Here is a 17,762-nt window from a genome sequence, read left to right on the forward strand (position 1 = left end):
AACTTGTAAAATATACAGCAATGTCAACAGGTAGCAGTCTGTTCGATACATTTTATTATTGACAAGGAAATGTATTTTAGTACTTGACAATAGGTACTGCCGGTGATCTGATGCTGTTTTGTGCCATGGGCTTACATTCAGGTGACAAAACTCATGGGATAGAGATATGCACAAATGCAAATGGCGATAGTGTCGCGTACACAGAGTATAAAAACTATAGCTCATTCATGGAACTGTCATTTGGACTCAGGTAATTCATGTGAAAATGTTTCCGACGTGATTATGGCCTCATGACGGGAATTAAAAGGCTTTGAACGCTGAATGTTGGTTGGAGCTATGTGCTAACAGATAAGCAGAACTGTATGAATTAACGCAGAAATCAATATGGAACGTACGACGAACGTATCAGATAGGACAGTGTAGCAATATTTGGCGTTAGTGGACTGAGGTAACAGACTACCGACGCATGGCCCTTGCTAACAGCACAACATCGCCTGCCGCATTTCTCCTTGGCAGGCTCCTGACCACATTAGTTGGGCCCTAGACAACTGGAAAACTGTGGTGTGGCCAGCTGAGACCAGATTTCAGTTGGTAACAAGTAACGGTATGGTTCGATTGTGGCGCACACCCCACGAACCCATGGACGCAAGTTGTCAACAACGCACTGTGCGAGCTGCTGGTGGCTGCATAGTGATGTGAGTTGTGTTTCGTGAAATGCAGTGGGTCCTCTGGATATTCGGCTACTTCGAAACCATTTGCTCACATTCACAGATTTCATTTTCCAAAGCAACGATGAAACTTCTATGGATGAGAATGTGCCATGTTACAAAGCACAATTGTTCGCAATTTGCTTGAAGAACATTCTGGACAATTCCGACAGAATGTTTGGTCTACCCAGGTGGCCCGACATGAATCCCATCGAACATTTATGGGGCCGGCCGGTGCAGCCGAGCGGTTCTAGGCGCTTCAGTCTGGAACCGTGCGACCGCTACGGTCGCAGGTTCGAATCCTGCCTCGGGCATGGATGTGCGTGATGTCCTTAGGTTAGTTAGGTTTAAGTAGTTCTAAGTTCTAGGGGACTGATGACCTCAGATGTTAAGTCCCATAGTGCTCAGAGCCACTCATAGGACATAATCGAGTGGTCAACTCGTGGTCTAAATCCTGCACTGGCAGTACTTTCGCAATTACAGGTGGCTATAGAGCCAACTTGGCTCAGTATTTCTGCAGGGGACTTCCAACGACTTGGTGAGTCCATGCCACGTCGAAACGCCGCACTACGCCGGACAAAAGGAGATCCGACACGATATTAGGACGTATCGTATGACTTTTGTCATCTCAGCGTAAAATCGCCAAGTAAGCTGTTTTACATCACTTAAGGTACTTGACTACCTGAAGTTTAAAAGTGTTTGTAGTACGGAATTTCTCATTAGCAGCCCCAAGTAGTGAACTAGGCCGTTTCCTTAAGTTTTTAAAAACGAACATAGGCACACGATAAAAATATACTATAAGGGGCATTCAAATCAAACCTGGTAGCTACTGTAAAGTAACGACAAAGATTTTATTAACTCAAAAATACAGCTATACACAGCACACATAAGCAAAAACAGTCGCCAAAACTGTTGGCACATTTATCCCATTGCGACACTAGCCGGTCGATTCCATCCTTGAAGAAGTTAGTAGGCCGCTGTCGAATCCAGGTCTGGACCCAGTCACACACTTCGTCCTTCGTCGTCCGTTGCGAATCGATGTCCGCGAATAGCTTGTTTTAGAGGTCCAGACACATGAAAGTCACACGGTGAAAGGTCCTCCGTGTACTGTGGATGTTCCAGCGTTTCCCACCGAAACTGCTGCAATGTCGTCTTTAACGCATTGGCCGTGTGTTTGGGCGAGCATTACCATACATGAGGATAGCGCCATTGGACAAAATGCCTCGGCGTTTCGATTTGATGGCTCGTCTAAGGTTCTGTAAAGTGGCTTGATAACGCTGGGCATTGATGGTGATTCCCGTTCCAGGAACTCGACAAGCAGCGGGCCTTCTGGTCAAAAAACGGACATCATGACCTTACCAGAAATGGTGTGCAGTGCCTATGATTTCTTTGGAGGTGGTGAAGTCGCATGTTTCTACTGCTTGCTCTGACACTTGCTTTCCGGTTCAAAATGGTGACACCATGTTTCCTCATCTATGACAATACGCTACAGAAAGCCGTATTTCTCCTCATGATAACGTTGCAGATGACTGAAAGACAGCGCCATTCGATTGTTGCGCCGTTCGGCGCTCAGTTGGTGGGAAACCCATTGCGCACAGATTTTTCAAAATTTCAAGTGTTGATACATTATGACGTGGGCGGTGCAGACGCTAATACCCAATAACCGATGGATCTCGTCCACGATGATTCTGCAGTTTTCCAAGATTAAAGCATTCACTTCCGCAACCATTAGCTGTGTGGCGACACGATGAGCCTGTCCAGGCTGAGCATCGTCTTCCAGTGACTCGCGGCCCACAAATAATCGTTTGCGCCATTCCACAACACTTGAACGACTCACATTGTACTCACCTTACACAGTCTTCATCCGTCGATACATTTAACGGCCACCAACTCCCTCCGCCGAAAAAAATCGAATTACTCCTCGTTGTTGCTGCTTACTCGCCTGCATGTTCGGTAGTGGGCGATCACCTTCTCTTCGGCGTGAAACCACGCTGGCGCTATGCAACATCAAACGGTGCGCACGTCTCAGTCTCTCTACCAACAGATGGCGCCACTATACCCGCAGTTACCTTACGTGGAAGGCAAAGGTAGACGCACTGACCAAGTTTCATTTGAATGAACCTCATAAAATCTGAGGGTGAGGGAAAACGATGTAACATACTTTCTGATCGAAAGACAGTCTCATGCGACACCAGACAAACGAGTTTCAAATAAAATATCTCCCCTGTACGGGAATATACATAACGGATGTATGAGTACAGGTTGTAGACACATGGTTTACGACATATGGAAGCTTGGGTCTAGCCGTGACTTCTGCACAGAGAGCCAAGTGACAGAGCGACAGCTCGCAATAAACGGGAGATACAGGTTAGAGCCCCGGTCCGGCACAAATTTTCATTGTCGATATTCCATTAGACAGCTGATAGTTGCAAATATTCACAGTTCGAATACATTTCTTGTATAATATGATTTGACTCTCCTCTATGCCACAAATTATGCTTAAACGTCGTGTGCCATGATATATGGACAGGGATGCTGGGCGACATCCCCCAAATGTGCGAGAAACGTAACGTACTGTCTATTTTAGTGGCATACTACAAATGCTACGATCTCCGATGACCGAGAACCTACATATAAGCACGATGAGTTGTAGGCTGTTCTACAAATATCACCAAATGTTGACCTATGTGAGAATGTACTATATACAGTGACATCACGCTGGTCTCTACGTACTCCTCGCGTAGTCATTGTCATCTAAGCCTTATGAACAACTACTCGCTATTAAAACACATCCGAAAACTTTGTTTTACAAAAAGAGCAGTGTACATATAGCAGCAACCCCTCATCACAATAGCAAAGACGTGTGCTTTAGACCACAGAATAAACTACTTTAAAGTGAGTAAGTACATATTTTATACAGATTGAGGTACTCCAAAACTTAAAACAACGGTACATCTTGTGTATACAGAGTGCCCCAGGACAAATGATCAATATTCTGGGATATGACAGAAACGATCCTGCGAAGCAAGAAGTCTACTAAACGTGGTCTCTAAGATGCATACCTTAAGAGCTATGAGCGCTTCATCTTCGATACTGTGAAGCAAATCTCTTGTGATGCAAGCTCTTTGCTTTCCATATTTTGGGAGTAGGTAGCGCGGACCAAAACAAGAAAAAGTTGCCTGTTAAACATGAACTCTAAAATGCATGCCTTAAGAGCTATGAGCCTTTGTTCAGTAGAAAAGATTGGATTTCACAGAAGCGAAGATGAAGTGCTTGTAGCTATTAAGGCAAGCGTTTTAGAGCCCATGATTACTAGACTCTCTTGCTACAAATGATCGTTCCTGTCATATTCCTGACTATTGACCACTCCTCCTACAGCACCCTGTAAATATCCAACATAAATGCGCTGAGAAAAATGTATATATTAAGCAAGCATTAAGTAATGTACGAGTATATAAAATTTGTATTAATACAATCGATACAAGATACTACAAGAAATGTGATTATCATTTTCGTAGTTAACTGAACGGTAAAAGGATATACACCAGAGGTTCACAAACTTTGTGGTCCACGGCTCCCTTGAGCTGAACACGAACACCCATGGCTCCTTTTGCATCTGACATCCGACTCTAAATCTGAAGTAAAGAAACTGGAGTTTTGTGAAAACTGAATAAGTTTAATAATTTCTTAATTAACTGTTAACACATTTTTAGGGTTCCGAACCATAGTTGGTAAAAACGGGACCCTTACAGGATCGCTTTGTTGTCCATATGCCTGTCTGATTTGATACTTGCAAACACACTCGTCAAAAACGTATAGGGCAAGGGTTCGGTCCCTTGACCTAGAATCATCAAATTTGGGAAGAAGCAATGTCTTACACTACAAGACATAATAAAAGAAAAGTCCCGAAAATTGTTAAATTTCAATTATAACGCGTAAAAATGTCTTTTGCCATTAAAACTTCCATTGCATTTTATCATCCATTAAAAGCATAACAGAAAAACATTAATGCATGCAGACATAAAATACAAGTTGTATTCATGTTCTAGTAAGTAAATAAAAATATTTTATTAAATCTCGCTCTACATGTACAGGCTCTTCTCTCTTTCAAGTTAAAACAGGAGGCAGAGAACATCAAAAGGAATGTATTTCAATTGGGAACATATGTTCTCTGACGTCATCTTGTAATGTTGGGGAACACGTTGTTCCTGGTGCTGAAGTAAACAATTACGTCAGAGTCGCTGTCTGAAAGTGTGTACTGACATTCAAAACTGCTCTGTGTGCGGATGTATGGCGCTAAGATGGTTCAAATGGCTCTGAGCACTATGTATGGCGCTAAGATATACCGTGGAAGCACACCGATTGATTCGCAAGCCTTCTGACGCCAGTGCTTCTCGGTTAAAAAAAACAGTGTGCCCAAAAAGCATGATGAACCTCTTTATGGACCAGAGCTTGCAGTATGACTTTCCACACACCTACACAAATTTTTCCAGTTATTGTCGTTTTCTTCCATTAAACACTGTAGTACGTCAAAGAGGTTTGTTGCTTTTGTTCCAAGAGTCATATTCAGCAGAAAAGAAGATACTCATGAAATTTGTTGTCATCTATAAACCCCATGCAACAAATTAGAAGCGTTGTGTTGTGATTTTTATTCCAGCTGAACAGCGAAATCACCATTCGTGTGACTTTTTTAAGCAAGTGATCATTAATTTCGCCGGCGCTATCGAGTTTTCAACGACTAACAGTGTAGTCTGACAAAGGAACACTTGCCATTTGCTTGGCAACTGACTTACCAATTACGTTACATATCACGTCGAGAGCAGCTTGTAAAATAAAGTCTTACACTACACTGAGAGATTTCTTGCTGTATGCAACAGCTCAGTAAGATGAAAGAGGAGCCTTTGTAGGAATCTAGAATTTATGAATTGTAGCTTGTCTGGTGAAGGTCTTTTGGTTTTGCTGTTTCTTTTAACTTGTGGCAAAAGGAAACAAACTACAGTGTTGAGGCCTAATGTCATCTTATTAGACAGTACGATTGCAGTAGTTAGGACTTTGAAATCCATCTACATCTACATCTACATCCATACTCCGCAAGCCACGTGACGGTGTGTGGCGGAGGGTACTTTGAATACCTCTATCGGTTCTCCCTTCTATTCAAGTCTCGTATTGTTCTTGGAAAGAAAGATTGTCGGTATGCCTCTGCGTGGGCTCTAATCTCTCCGGTTTTATCCTCATGGGCTCTTCGCGAGATATACATAGGAAGAAGCAATATACTGCTTACTCCTCGATGAAGGTATGTTCTCGAAACTTCAACAAAAGCCCGTACCGAGCTACTGAGCGTCTCTCTTGCAGAGTCTTCCACTGGAGTTTATCATCTCCGTAAAGCTTTCGTGATTACTAAATGATCCTGTAACGAAGCGCGCTACTCTCCGTTGGATCTTCTCTATCTCTTCTATTAACCCTATCTGGTACGGATCCGCCACAGGTAAGCAGTATTTAAGCAGTGGGCGAACAAGTGTACTGTAACCTACTTCCTTTGTTTTCGGATTGTATTTCCTTAGGATTCTTCCAATGAATCTCAGTCTGGCATCTGCTTTACCGACGATTAATTTTATATGGTCATTCCATTTCAAATCACTCCTAACGCCTACTCCCAGATAATTTACGGAATTAACTGCTTCCAGTTGCTGACCTGCTATATTGTAGCTAAATGATAAAGGATCGATGCACATTACACGTGTCAAGGAACTGTCGTCATAGTCCCTGCATTTCCGTCTATTGGTTCAAATGGCTCTGAGCACTATGGGACTCAACAGCTTAGGTCATAAGTCCCCTAGAACTTAGAACTACTTAAACCTAACTAACCTAAGGACATCACACACACCCATGCCCAAGGCAGGATTCGAACCTGCGACCGTAGCAGTCCCGCGGTTCCGGACTGCAGCGCCAGAACCGCTAGACCACCGCGGCTTTTCCGTCTATTCATGTCCTTAGAACTACATGATACGTTTGAAACACCACATTTTGTTCTTATATTTAAAAATTCGTTAAAAAGTGATCGAATGGCATTATTGTCTGGAAGATCTCATCTGGGGTTGTTCGGCCGCCTATCAAAAGTCTTTTTATTTGAAGGCCCTTCGATGACTCGCCCGTCGATGGGTATGAAATAATGACAACACAACACCCAGTCAACGACGAATAAACTTTCCGACATGGCCGGGAATCGAACGCGGGAACCCCTGATCTGAAAGCAGCAACACTAACCATCACACCACTTTCCTTTCTTTTCTCTTTTATCCAACTCAGCTGCCTCCCCATCAGTCCGTCATTACGCTCGCCAGTTTTGTGTTTTCTCGGCCAGGCTTCAATGTCTTTAATGTTCTTCTCTGAAACCGTAAATTTCTCTCTTGTAATTTAAATTTAAAAAATCTTGTTTTGTTAACAAATGACCTAAAATCTTTATGACAAAATAAATCAAGCACTTATTGAGTTTTTGTATTTTTTTAATTTTATGTTAGAGTTCTGAGACACCAAGGCCAAAAACAGAAATTTTCTGAACAATTTAACTGAAATGAATGTCAACTTCGTGGCAGTTCTCTTAACGGAAAGGCACAAACGAAAAGCATCACTTCTTTACGTTCAAGTGTGAAGTAAAAAATTTTGAACCAATGCTTTGTATTTAGGACTCTCCCAAAGATTACAGTGCTATTCCTTTATATATTTTACATACTCGTCTACACTAGAAATTTTGGTCTTCGTTGGAAAATTTGCGAACTGGCCGAAAATAGTCTTGGCGTTCTTTGTTTCAGGAAAAATGACACTATCTGAAATACACCGTTAAGCATTACAATCATTTCTGTTGCCCTAGTGATCATCGTAAGCTTATTTCTAGTCCAATTCCATATTTGGAATTGATCTCTGCAGATTAGAGCGTGTGCCAGGGTGTCTACAATATGGGAATTATCGCAATAAGGATTCTGCTACGGTTTAATTTTGTGCAGGTTGTCACGCCTGGGTACCTTCTCCTTTACACTGTTATACCATACACCGTTTTTAATTGGAGTATGGATTTATGTCAACATTTTTCTAGACGTTTTTCGAGTTGAACACTGGATATTTCTCCTCCACCGGGTTTGTCGTCTTGTGAGGTGGCAATAGATCTTGCTGCTGTTAAGCTGCTATGGAATGTCATTAATTCACCACATTTCTACGTAATTATTTCGAACGTAGGTAGTCTAACTGTGACTTCATGCGTTCAATATCGACAGAAGCCGTTTTGCTCGTGGAGGCTACGCTGTTGAACAGAATTCTTGTGAGTGTCTTAGGAGTAAACTTCAATGTTTTACCGTTGCGATTCATATACTCTCCCGTGCATTCTTCTTGGCCGTCTTTGACAACCAAACTTCCATTAAGTCGGCTTTCTGCCATAGTTGGAACGATGACGCCAACCAAAACGATGCATCAAGAATCTTCTGCGCTGTATCTGTGGGGACTGGCAGCACTTCTGCGATGTGACATATTTTGCTGTGAGTGCACCGTTAACCAACAGAGCTGTCTGTAACCGGGTTAGCATTATGTTTTTGTGTTCATGGAGACCTACTCTGAATGTATTAACTTTTGACGTCCCAATTGGCAACGGCCTCATCAGTGAATTGGACATTAAATAATGCCTAAGTGTGGCGTTTTCTGTTCTTTGCAGCCATTTTATTTGCAAGTTCTCATTTCGGGGTTTTACAGATAAAATGTTGGACATGTATTAGCTAAGCTTGACGCCAAAAGCATTGACATGAGATAGAATGATTCTGTGCGCTACTTCAGTTTCACATTTCCTGTTAAGTACGTCATCAGCATAAGCAAGGCTACGGTTTTTATACGTAACATCTGTAAAGCTTGTAATCTCTTATGCAGGCTTGACAGTAATGATTCTACGGCGAACACGCACAGTGTCAGAGGAACGGCGCAAAGCTGTCTCACAGATTGAAGAATCGACACTGATGAACTTATCTGACAATTATCTTTGAGTCTTGAGTAAGTTCCAACCATACATTTGTGTTTAAGCGTATAAACTGATCATTATGTACCATTCCTCGGATTATGGTGGGCAGAAACTAGCGATTTATGCGGTCAAATACTTTGTCAAAGCTTAAAACCATTAGAACAACGTTACATCTACATATCATATTCCTGTATTCGCACAAAGCATTTCTCATAGATCTTCCTACAATAGGACTCATTAGAATAAGAACTAATTACTTTCATAATGACCGATTTGATTCTTTTACTTATTATTCAGTATTCGGTAATGTTGGCTACAATGTCGGCGTTGTCATTCGGACTGATCGAGGGTTGAATGTAGTATAAAAGTGGGTCCCCTGCCGTCAAATCAGTTGCTGACTCGGAGTACAAATCCGTGAATGTTGTACCACATATATGTCTGTTGCGGCTTGCCAATCATTTTCGAGCCCTACATTCGTATCTGAAAGTATGGTGTAACTTACGTTTGCCTCTCTTGGCTTCCCTGATTGTATGGTACACTGTAGTATTTCCCTGTATGAGTTCAATCGGAGAACGCGCACTAAGGCTGGATTTTATCTTTAGTATTGTTTATTCTAAATCTTTTTGCTATTAATCTCATAGTCGTTGTGTAGGTAACAGGATGCAATATCTATTTTTAATTTTCTGTCTTGCAAACTGTAATCCCGAGAGAATGCGTGTTCAATATATGGACTGCGAAAAAACGCATAGTTTCCATGTTCTTGACAAAAGAAATCTCCGACTTTTGCTTCTATGGAGTATTCAGCTAATTCAGAGGCGACAGACGAAAATTTTTGCCAGGCTGGAATCTGGTTTTCCGCTTTACGCGGGTCGACGTCATAATCTTTTTTCTAGTTGACGTTCATGGGGGACAACACCTGCTTCGTTCATCATCACCACCTACAGTCGTGGTAAAGATGGCCTGTAGACGGTCACATTCTGAACTAAGCCAGTTACCATTCAAATAAATATTTTATTGGAATGGAAACTCTTTTTAGTCCCTTTTTAAAGTGTTTTAGCTATATCACTGATTGTCAAAACGAGAAGTGTTCTCAAACATTAACAGCCTTAAATTATCTCACTCCATACAGCGTTTGAAGATTACGTGCATTAGACCACCGTTCAGAAACATTACTGATAAGATTTCTGTACGGGGCTATTATGGTATCTATCTATTCTGCTCGTACTTCGAACAATTGTTCGAATATTGTGATTGTCCGTATTCCAAATTCTGCATGAGCAACGGTCGCTTTGCAAACGTTCCCTTCACATTGCTTAAACTTAATACTATTTTTTGTCGTAAATGAGTACTCTTCAATTTGACAAAAAACAACACTGATAGGTATCGACAGGTTATTCCAATAACGTACTCGAAATCAAGTTTTACTTCTTGCTCTAACCAATCTTCATTTCCTGTGGCATAGGTCGAGAATAATTTCCATCAAACGTTGACCTGAAAGTATTTTATGTGTGTAAGTAGGCCTTCACGTTATCATATTTCGGATTTCAATAAATGCAGAGGTATTTACTACGCTGCACTAAGCTCTGCGACTTACCACGTCGGATCACAGCAGACCGCGGCTCACGAGAACCACACCACACGGGCGCACAGCTCCGCTGATGCGGGTAGACTGGACCTCGAGCTGCGAACACAGAAACAAACAACAATTGAAAACGACCTACATCCAAAAAAAGTAATCTTCAAACAGATTGTTATTGAATAAAAGAAATAAGTGACGTAGTACGATTTGACTGCCATCTACCAGGTTGTCATAGTAGCAACACTAGCTTTCCGACCCGTTAGATTCTACTGCCAGCACACACGTTGTTCCATTACCCAGCCTCGGGTATCCTGCCTCGGGCATGGATGTGTGTGATGTCCTTAGGTTAGTTAGGTTTAAGTAGTTCTAAGTTCTAGGGGACTGATGACCTCAGCAGTTAAGATGCATAGTGCTCAGAGCCATTTTTGAACCATTACCCAGAAAGCAAATAAATCAGATTGTTATACTTATGAAAGCTCCGCGACGTCATTACTATAAGGCCGCGACGCCTCTGGAAGTCACATCAGAATGCCAAGGTAGGATGTCTTCAAATTACACAAAGACATCAGGAGGAATATAACCGAGTAGCCTTCCGCGGTCAGAATCAGTTGACGTAAAAGTTTTCTGAGTTTGGTACTGCATCATAACGTATATAAATAATGCTGGAGAAACCAACGTTTCGGCATGGTTACAGTGGTTGGTTTGATGCATTTGTTTGTAGAGAGCTCTGATTATCTTTCATCAGTTCCATCTGACGTTCTTAATCACCGGTATTAGATCAGAGCGAACCTGTGCACCCACACAGCCTCCATAATGAGCTTCGCGTTCAATCCTTCGAAACATATAATCACTGAGACGAAATGTGGATGAAATCTCGAGGCTAAAATTATTATTGTTGTCTCGTATAGTATTTTAACTGTGTACCTTTTGAGGCGAAGACTAGGTATCTGCCAAGCGTTTTCCCGAAAGAGCTTGGAAAACTACCAGGAAACTAAGTTAAATCAGGCCGGTGTACCAATCCATCCGTCGTTAACTCTCCACTTGGATTCGATTCGCCGAGCGTGTGGCCGAGCGGTTCTAGGCGCTACAGTCTGGAACCGCGCGACAGCTAAGGTCAGAGGTTCGAATCCTGCCTCGGGCATGGATATGTGTGATGTCCTTAGGTTAGTTAGGTGTAAGTAGTTCTGAGATCTAGGGAACTGATGACCTCAGAAGTTAAATCCCATAGTGCTCAGATCCATTTGAACCATTTGGATTCGATTTGAGACTGAATGACCATCTTACGTTTTCGCAAGCTAGCGAGCTGTGTGTTAAGGTATGCGGTAAGGCCTCCTAAGGACAAAATACTGTACGTTGCTTATAGATGGTCTGCTAAAAGTGGGGTAACAATGTGGAATGAAACCATGGTTGCGGTATAAAATGACTCATTCCTGTTGTTTACTCAGGTCACGGATATCACATGTGTGTCAGTTCCACTTCGATTACAGTACGCTGTTACTGCGTTGCATGAAATGCACGCGTGTTTCACCATTACTAGCTCTCATGCTTTCCTCCCTCCAAGACACAGCTTCCTTATCTTTTCGGCTCATCTTTATCAAACAAGCGTCACCGCATCAGAAGGTGACCTCGACCTGTTCTATTTTCAACTGGTTAATACGTTTATGAATCAACTAACTGACGAAGCCAGCGTTGCCTGGGTATTCATATCGCGAGTTTTGCTATTATAAATGGAAGCAAAAAGTTAATTGTGTTTTTAGCGTAATACAGAAAAGATTTCGTCCATGTATACGTAAAAACAACTTTGAAGTTATGAAAGTTTCTGTACGCTGGGGACAGAAATAGTGTCGCACTGTTCAAATCTGTCTTATTCTTTAGTGTTCCCCGTTTCACGTATTCTCAGTTATAGGCCAATGGAGGCAATAATTATAGGCCAATGGAGGCAATAATTGTGGTCTCTGAAGAATATTGACATACAGCTGAATTATATTGCCAACCTGGGTCCTCTTCTTATGAACCACTGCTCACCTCGCTTGACAGATGAAGCAAAAGCTGCTCGTATTTTACAGGTTCCTGATACCAATAGATTATAATCCTGAAAATAACAGTCCTGCAGCTACGGTTTCTAATTCCTTTGTCCGCTAACATTTTGTCAACCACTCATTGTTATTCACATGAGCTGAGCTGCAACCCGGCGTCGTCACTGCCGGCAGGCGGCTGGCTTCAACGAGAATGAGCGAAATAATAAAAATAAGAGTTATCTGTGGAATTCTTACCTCCAGTGAAAAATGTGCCATGGACACCCACTGAAAAATTCTCCCTCTAAAACAATAGAGAACATTATACGAGACTGTACGAAACAACGATGTTGTGACTGTCCGCTATTCATACTGGTGTCAACATTTATAAGGAATATTACTAACATGACAAGAAAGAATAATTTTATTTCTTTATTACCGATACTCTTTAAGCAAAAACACCTTCGCAAATAGAGCAATTGCTGTAAATATTTAGGAGACAACTGTATCTGTTCTGAGTCATGGTTGCGCCAGCTTTTGAAAATAAACACTAGGAAAATAACGGTCCAAACCCGAGCTAGACGCAGAATAAGAACGTAGAACTGAGATGAACATATTTAGGAAGGAATGTAAATCCAAGAAATATTTAGCATTGATGTTTTATCCTCGGACTACAAATTTGTGTTGCAATTTCGTAAACACATGGAATCGAGGTTTCACGGTTTTGTGATGAAAGAAGACAATTCGCAACACTACATGTTTTAAATTTATTTTCCACATGTTATTTTCTGAAAGCATCTTTTAACTTCGAAATTCATAATGATATAATAGTGTCTCGCAGCTGCATAATAAAAGAAATTAAATTACCGACAAGCGATAGACTAACGGTTCATAACCTAAAATATAAGCCTGCACAGAAATAACAATTTTGTATCAGAGAATATCAAAACAGAATTACTGTATTATTAGGTTCACAAATACCTTTCACTAGTTTTATCAGACTCAGATTCTGCTGACTTTTCGTTCTTTCTTTCCTACAACAATTTCGTGAATACATTGGTGTTTCCATAAAGTATTGCCAATAAACTTCACAGTTTTAAAACATTGTTCGCACTTTGCCGTAGAGTCATCCATTTTAGTAAAGATGTGCTTACTTTGGATTTCGGCGAGCGGGGCCATGACTCAAAGCTAACAAACTTTTGACAACTTTGACGCTGCACGACTGTAAATCACAACAGCATGGCCGACGAGCATAGCAAAAGGGGAGGGGGGGGGGGGAGGGACGGAGAGGTAGTGCAATGATGGACAGAAGCAGCCAGTCACTCACTCACTCACTATGTATACAGACTTACGTGGTGAGTGAAAATTTATACCATGATTGAGAATTGAACCCGGGTCTCATGCTTACTAGCGAGGTACGCTAGTCACTAACCCACCTTGGCACAGCGGTTCGCACAAATGCCCGGACTACCCTCCCATGCCTCCATTCTCGATCCAAATTCTCACTGCTGCCCCAAACTACTTTAAAATATTCCTTACACGCGAACAGAACTGGCGAGGCTCTACATCTTCTGGAATAGTCCCTCAGCATCGAACGTAAATGGATGGTTGAACCTGAAAGCCAGGTGCATTTCATTTGAATAAGTTCATGCATATGGGTTTCAGGCTCAATCCCCCATTTATGTTCAATGCTGAGGTGCTCTTCCAGAGTATCGACAGCCTCGGCCATCTTGTTCGCGTGTAAGGGCGAATCTAAAATAGACCGGGGCGACAGTGACAATTTGGATCGAGTCGAGAGGCGTGCCATGGTAATCCGTGAATTCGCGCGAACCGCTGTGCCAAGGTAGCTTACTGGCTTGCTCACCTGCCTAGTAAGCACGAGACTTGGTACAAATTTTCACTCGCCGCCTCAGGCTGCATCCATAAAGTTACGTCTATATGAGACCAGTAAAGTCTCTGAAATTGTGTCATTTCACACACTCAACAATCGAACATGCGCGTTAAGTGTAAAAGCGATTCGATACAAGTACTTTCATTGCAATACAAAATAACTATAGAAGGAATTATTCGAATCCAAAAGTGTATCAATAGAAAAGTATGGAATACCTACTAGTATTTACTTGTACTGAACATCCATATAATGGTTCAAATGGCTCTGAGCACTATGGGACTCAACTGCTGAGGTCATTAGTCCCCTAGAACTTACAACTAGTTAAACCTAACTAACCTAAGGACATCACAAACACCAATGCCCGAGGCAGGATTCGAACCTGCGACCGGAGCGGTCTTGCGGTACCAGACTGCAGCGCCTTTAACCGCACGGCCACTTCGGCTGGCATCCATATAATGTGACAGTGATAGCGTGATGGTCAGGCAGTGTGTTTTTCTAACGTATTTACACGCTGTCTATATTTAGCTATCAGGGTTTGGCAAGAACTACGTCACCTTTCTTCCAAGGATTCCCACTTAATCTCCCCGAGCATTTCTGTTTCATTCTCGCATAGGCCGTGCGGTTGCGCTATACTTTTATCATCCTTAGTAGCGGTTCTTCCAGTTTGTTCGATGTCTGTTGTCAAACCTACTTGATAAGAACTCCAGACACTGGAGCACTAGCGTCTTTTTTGCTATTTCCTTTACAGATGCTTTTTCACAGAACTCTTTCAACAACGTAGTCTCACATTCCCTTCCCTTTTCTTTCTGTCTCATATTGCTTCTTAGTTTCTCATTTATAAAGCAATATCGTTTTACTTATTGTTCATATATAACAAAGAAAAAAAAAGAAAAATTAGGATGTTGTATTTACTATTTCGTACTGAACACAAAGTTTATATTATATTTCGAGATGAATGGTACTTATCTTGCAAATTCGGTCTCACTGTGGGAGGGTTCGCTCTTTTGTTCCTGTATAACCTCTTAAAAGGTTATGTGCAGGATTGTTTAAATCACAAATCGCTGGAAAGTTATGTTGCTTTTAGCCGTTTTCTTCTTTTATTTGCCTTGTCTTAAACAAAACATTTTACAACAAGACTTCTCAAAGGTACATTGTATAACTTTCTTGATTTAGACAAATAACACAGTCGAACAGAGAGCAACATGTACCTAACTCATTATTTACTAAACCCACTCTGATGCCCATGGCGCCAAATATTCGGTATATGTATTACGAACCCAGCTTCCAGTACTTCCTAGAACAGTATGTCGTCCAGTTTTGTATTAATATGACTGTCTTAACTGAAATTGTTTTTCACGTTTGATTTATGTATTGTTTTCTGAAAATACTTTATACTTTAAGATTTATAGGCCAAAATAATAATAACGAAGATTGCCAATTTTGACAAGATGGGAAGTGTAGGTTCCTGTTACTTCATTAGATAAATTTCAGTATCGACATTAAAATTTAAAAAAATATGAAAAACAAAGAAATTTTGTTCGCCTGGAAACTGAAGAATAAGAGTATCATGTTTATTGTGAATTATTTTTACATCATTTAAGTTGGCAGTTGTGATTACTAATTTTCATGGTGCACAATCGATACTACAAAAGGATCGATATGAATAATAAAAACATGTTAACAGCAAAATAGATTTTTGGCAGTCAGGTATGTTCAGAGATATCTTCAGATGAGAAATATATAATTTGAAGAAGAAAATTAGCCCAAGTCTGCTCACAATTTTTAAGGAATCGAACGTTTCGGTTGACATGCGGAAATTCTGAGGAGGTTAGGTTCATTACACACGCCAATATTTATATGATTCGATGTATCCAAGACGTTCACCACTAATCTTCTGCCAGACCTGGTGGCCGAGCGGTTCTAGGCGCTTCAGTCCGAAACCGCGTGACTGCTACTGTAGCAGGTTCGAATCCTGCCTCGGGCATGGATGTGTGTGATGTCTTTAGGTTAGTAAGGTTTAAGTAGTTTTATGTTCTAGACGACTGATGACCTCAGATGTTAAGTCCCATAGTGCTCAGAGCCATTTGAACCATTTGAACTACTCTTCTAATCACGTGAGGGTGAGTGTTTTGTCTTTGTTACAATATTTATCTTGCATTTGTCCTCAATTAAAGATAGCCGCCATTCATTACACAGAGTGGAAAGTCTGTCCACATCTATTTGCCGTTCCTTACGATCGTCCAATGGCATGCGCGAGCCGTACAACGTACTGTATATTTACCTAAGTAAATGGGCGAACGTTAACCAATACTCGTGTAGATCATCTCCATATTCAGTCGATGCGTTATTCGTAATCTGGCCGCGCTTGATCGGGTGAGATACGGCGCCACTTGTGCGCTCACGCGGACGTGAATTATGGGAGCCGTGGGTGGGGAGAAATCCGGTACGTGAATCAGGAAAGGGATTTCAGGTGTAATGGCGACGCGAGAGCTGATTTCAATTAGATAAAACATAATCGCCCATAGTGTCAATTAATCACCCGGTAATGGCGCCGGCATTAGCAGGCGCCAAGGCTTCGGTGCGAGTTGGGATCTGCCAATTGGCTCGTTACGCCCTGGGGTGGTGCGAGTGACGAGGTCGGTAGGGTGGACCGTGGGGTGAGGTAGTGAGGAGGGGGAGGGGGGTGAGGGGTTTGAGCCGTGGAAACCAGCGAGGTGCACAGGCGTGATTTCCCGACAGATTTGTCGAATACGCTCTGCACCGTGGTAGCGCCACGCCACACAGGAATGAGACACCTGCTGAATAAACATGTCAGTGGTTTTCTGTGTGCACGACACAGCCTGCAGGTATTTTTGTATAATTTTGTTGAAGTGAGGGAGGTACGTAATTAATGGAGAATTTTAGTGCTCAGTATTTCATCCTAACATTGGTGACTGCGCTCTGTAGTGATTATACTGGCGTCCAGTGGAGGAAAGTGCAGTGAGTCTGGCACGTAAATTGAATTAGCAAGATTTGGATTGCGACATGAATACAAATCTATCCAAATGGGGCAAGGCGGTCTGTGTCAGGTCTCATCTCTTTGCAAAGTCCTGATTTGTTCAAGCATAATCATATGACATATTCGCATTATCAGTTTGTCATGTATTGACGGCTTGGTGACTTGTACGTCGTTACACTTAAGGCTGTTGAGAATCATCAAGGGCACTCCAAGATCGGAAATTAGAGATACAATGCAAAGAGTAGTCAAAAGTGGTAGCGTTTAGGTTACCGGAGCTAAATAGTAACACCATAGCCCTGAATATAGCAGACACTCGGGCCTGCTGTACCGGTGGAGTAGTTTCACTTCGGAGAATTATCTGGTAACTCGATCCACCGCCTAGATGCCGTTGTAAGACGTCACAGTAGAAGATGGCCACGAAAAGGCACAACTCAGCAGAAGCAGCATGATTAATACTTGCACCTGAGAACTGCAAGGCCTGTGGGTTTAGACAGGTTACAGCACTACTACAGCAGACGCCTCTCACAGAAGAACTGAGGGGGGGGGGGGGACCGTGACATGTAATACTGTTGTTGC

This window comes from Schistocerca nitens, chromosome 1 (genome assembly GCF_023898315.1).
Source record: "Schistocerca nitens isolate TAMUIC-IGC-003100 chromosome 1, iqSchNite1.1, whole genome shotgun sequence".
Taxonomy (NCBI): domain Eukaryota; kingdom Metazoa; phylum Arthropoda; class Insecta; order Orthoptera; family Acrididae; genus Schistocerca; species Schistocerca nitens.